This window comes from Ipomoea nil, unplaced genomic scaffold, assembly GCF_001879475.1.
Source record: "Ipomoea nil cultivar Tokyo-kokei standard unplaced genomic scaffold, Asagao_1.1 scaffold0317, whole genome shotgun sequence".
Lineage (NCBI taxonomy): Eukaryota > Viridiplantae > Streptophyta > Magnoliopsida > Solanales > Convolvulaceae > Ipomoea > Ipomoea nil.
The window spans coordinates 6,480,932-6,485,797 of record NW_017616745.1 but is presented as its reverse complement, the minus strand read 5'-3'; the positions used below and the strand labels follow the sequence as shown (position 1 = coordinate 6,485,797).

General features: G+C 37.7%; 1 pseudogene; it reads right to left on the bottom strand.

The window, feature by feature from the left end:
- Positions 1-884: 884 nt before the first annotated feature.
- LOC109166703 lies at positions 885-3,302 on the bottom strand (annotated as a pseudogene).
- Positions 3,303-4,866: the final 1,564 nt, after the last annotated feature.

Below are 4,866 nucleotides of genomic sequence, written 5' to 3'. Positions count from 1 at the left end.
CATCAAAATCCGAATACAATGTTCCTAACATGAAGAATTGTTTTTTTTTTAATGTTATAATTGTTATATTACTTTAATACTCTTAGCTATTTTATGTATTTTAATAAATTTCAAAATTAAAATAAATAAATAAGACAACGGTAAAATATAAAAATAATGATTTAAAAATAATTAAAGCTTGACAAACATTGTATGTCTGGTACCTCATATTTACTTCAAAAAAAAATCTTATGTGAAGGTTAAGTTACATTAAAAAAAAAATTGCATTCTGCTTGGGCATGCACGGGTTGATGCACGGTCGTTCCAAAGCACTTTGGCCCTGTTTGGTAAAAAGTTGGCCTATAGACCAATTTTGGCTTATTTGAATTTGATCACTATTAATTGTTTGATTTAGTTAAAATATCAATATAAATGTTTGGTTAATTAGCTTTTTGCAACTCCAAATGGCTAAAATTAAAAAAGCTACCCCAAACAACTTTTTCAATTAGCTTTTTGAGAAAAGAAATTATACCAAACAGCTAACAGTTAGCAGCTAATTTACCAAACACTTTTCTACAATCAGCTAATGTTATCAACTATTTATACCCTCTAATTAATACACTCAGCTAACAACTAACAGCCATTTTACCAAACAGGGGGCATTAACAAGATATGTTAGTTTTACACCAAACATTAACAAGATATAACCATAAATTCGATTTAGTTAAAACAGTACAACCGGCCCCAGATTTAAGTAGCAAATTAAATGAAATTAGTTTTGTTAAGCATGCAGGAACAAAGCAAAGTAAAAGCATGCAATTCGATCATGAAATTATTATTATTGCTGAAAAGAGATTACATGATTGAAACATACATAATAATTGAAATACATGCTAGCAACACATACATGCATTGGACAAGACAGCTAGTTGCCTCAGCTCCAATTTTATTCAAAACACACTCAATAATTATAAATAGAAAGGTCTTCATGAAGCTAGATAGAGATCATCAAGACTTAGCTTTATTCAAACACACATGCATATTTAAAATGTTTCGTCCGGCTCATGATCGTCAAGGATATAATTCCCGTCGTCCTGCTGAACCATTCCTTTATCCTTTATGTTAAACCATCCTATCGGTATATGATACTCGTCTTTCAAAGCACCCTGATACTTATTAACTTTGGCAAGATCAGAGTCTCCATGAAGCTCAAACCCTCCCTGAGACCCCTGGAATCCATCAATTGCATGCATATAAAGCATCGGGTCGTGAGTTGACAGGTTTGAAACTTCAGGCATCAAATACTCGGATTTCTTAGATTCAATCACCCAACCCACCCCCACATCTCCGTAAGGTGTTGGTGGCGTCGTTATTATGTTTTCACCTACTTTCCATCCAAACGGCGGAACTTTTGGAACAAGATCATTGACGTCGGTGATTCGCAAGCCTCGAAGGTTTTGTTGATTAGAGAAGGCATTTTTAAAATTCTCATCCCCTACTTTGGGGCTTGCATACAAGAAAGCAGTGACAAGAATATCTTTATTAATGTTGATTGGATTGGCAGCCAGGTCTACTGCATTTAGTGTTGCCATGGATGAACCCAAGCTGTGTCCTGTCACGGTTATGCTAACTTCCTCGTCCTTGTATAACTCAACAAGTCTTGCAACTTCTTTACGAATCTATATATATATATATATATATATAAACAAAGGCAAGTCAAGTCAAATTAAAGGCCATGCGTCTTGATCTTAGCTACTAGCTATATATTTTTTGGCATACGTGGCCTGGTAAACACTTGATATGACAAAATGAGGAGTGTAATCTATATTCTATTACACATATATATACCTGACCAACCAGAATGTGAAATTCTCATTCCACTCTGACCCTCGAATTGTTCCCCTCCAAACAATCAAAATGTCTCTTCGTCCCAAAGCAACTTTTCCTTCATCCGTGGCCACAGCAACATATCCATTCCAGTTTGATTCCTTTAGCACTGCATCTGCTCGGGTTGGCCTCACATTATACCCTTCATCTGGGGTTGGGATTGTTGATGGTGCATAGAAGTATTTGGTCACTTCATATCTGAAACAAAAAAAAAAAAAAAAAAGCATATAAATTAAAACTAGCTAGCTAGCTTGTGACTTGTGAGTGAATGAGATCAGAACAGAAACTGAGAGAGAGAAGCTTTAATTTATTATATAATATAATATATACTTGAAAGGGTTTCCCTTCACTAGTCCACAGTTGGCAAGGAGGTTTCTCCTGGCATATCGTGATAATCCCACATATTTGGAAGCTTGTTCGTTATTGAAAGCATCGGCTGCGGGTTCAACCATGGTGGCATAGTGAATGAGGTAGCGGCGGAGATCAGAATCCAAAGGGTCCAGTAGCCCTTCCCAGTTATCACTACCACTTAGAACCAGGGCCGGATTTTAGATTTTTGTGGCCCTGTTCTTGGTAAATAACTGAGGCCCTCCAAAATCATGATTTTTAAAACTAACATATACGAGTTTCGAACCTTTGACCTCTAAGTTAAAAGACAATAAATACATATTTCAACCATCTCTTCATAGAACCTTCTAAGATTAATTGTAAACTTTTAATTTTTATTTCTAAACTAGCTAGGTAAATATTAAATATTGGGCCTCTAAAATTTGGGGCCCCTCTAAAATTGGGGGCCCTGTGCGGTAGCCCAGCTTGCACAGCCTAAAATCCGGCCCTGCTTAGAACCCTCCATCTTTCAGCAATGCCACTCATCTTCAATTCTATCTCTCTCTTCTTTTTTCTATGGATTTCTCAACTAGTAAGTGGTTCTGTGCTGAAACTCCCCACATACTCCCCCTTTTTATACACATCTATCGCCCATCCCGCTCGCGCTCCTCGTGCCGCCTATTTTAATGTTCATAAGACGATGAAAGGCATATATATATATATATATATATATATATATATATATATATATATATATATATATATATATATATATATATATATAGATTTTGGATCCGGTGCACACCCCCTTGGCAGATGAGCTCGTGAGCACCTTTTCTGATCCTTAATTAGTTTAGATGAGTGGTCCAGATGATTTGGGCTTTTTTGCCACGTGCATCAGATTTAAGAGGACATTAGGGCTTGATTTGTAATTTCACAATAGCTTTAATTATAACGTGTATTTAATTTCGCCTGGGAAATATACGTATCTTTTCACCTTTTCTGACCGTTCTTTCTACCCTTCGTCCCAATGCTTCTTTCTCTTCCAGCCACAGTCCCACTCCCTCTCCATCACTACTATCGCTCTCCATCACTTTCTCCCTCTCCATCACAACTCTCGCTCATATATATATATATATATATATATATATATATATATATATATGTTTTGCACCAAGTTTGTTGCGGAAGTTTCCCCATATATATATATAAGAAGAAGAAGGCATTTGACGCTCCATATCGTTCGATAGATACCGGTGGCCAAAACACCCAGGAGAAGTTTGGTTGGAAAATGGCGGTGAGCAGTGGTGGCGAAGACATCAAGTTCAGCGTGGTGGTGAGCATGTTCCAGTGGATACACAAGAGTAAATCCAAGCCGCTAAAACAGTCCAAGTTCCGAAAGTTTCTGGACACTTTCTGCGGGAAGCCTCATGAATACTTCGTTGCAATGCGGCTCATCCTCCCTGGCCTCGACCGCGATCGCGGCTCCTATAGTCTCAAAGAGCACGTGCTTGCCACTTGCATCATCGACGCCCTCAGCATATCCCGCGACTCCGACGACGCCCACCGCCTCCTCAACTGGCGCAAGGCTGGCCTTAGAGCTGGACTCAATGCTGAAAATTTCTCTCACATTTTTAATTGTTTTAAGTTGGATAGGTATAATGGTTGTTTTAATTTGGATAGGTATAATGGTTTGTGATTGGTATGTAGGAAATTTTTGTCTTACTGTATCTGCTTTTTTTTTTTTTTTTTGAATGTAAGTCATTCCACAGTAGGTGAATGGTGTCTGGGCTTTGATTTTTTGGCTTGGGTAAATGCATATGGGTCCAATAGTTTGTGTGTTAGTGTCTGGAGTTGTAATATGCATTCTGGTCTTGTTTTTCTGTTTTTTTCGTAATAGGGTGGTGGGCTACTGCTTTTGGGTGGGGTGGTTGTTGCGTTCTAGCTGTTACCCTATGCAAGTTAGGGTAAAGTGTTGTTGGTTTTTGCTACTGCTGGTTTTGTGTTGGTTTTGCAGTTATGTTGGTGCACCACTGGTGTTGAGTGTGTGCGTGTTTATTGTTTTTTTTTTTTTTTCTGGGCTTGCGTAGTTAGGTGTGGAGGTTTGTGCGTAGTAGTATGTACCTTTGTGCAGGTTAGGGTGTATTGTAGACGCTAATTGGCACTAGTTTTTTTTTTTTTTTTTTTGGGTTTTTACATTTCGGTTGGTGCGCAACTAGTATTGGGTCGGTGCGTGCTTATGAATTTATTTATTATTTGTTAGGAGTTTGGGTGGACCGCGGCTACGGGTGGTGGTTTGTGCGTTTGTGTTTGTTACCGTGCGCAAGTTAGGTGTAAAGTGTTATTGGAAATTGCTACTGCTGTTTTTGTTTTTGTTTTTTTTTTTTTCTTTTAGGTTGGTACGCCACTGATATTGTGTTGGTGTGTGTTTTGGTCATCAACAACTTCTTCTATTTGTGGTGCACCTGCCATACAATAACAGTTTCATAACATTTTAATTTGGTCACAAAATTCTGGTCGTTGCTCGATTCCAAAATAAATATCCTTACGATCAATAACGAATACCCAAATATTCATAAAGTTCAATACATGAAATCAATATTGGGGGCGTGTTCGAAATTCACGTGTGTTTCTCTATGTCAAACATTCGTTTCATTCTCCCCTACATCTCAT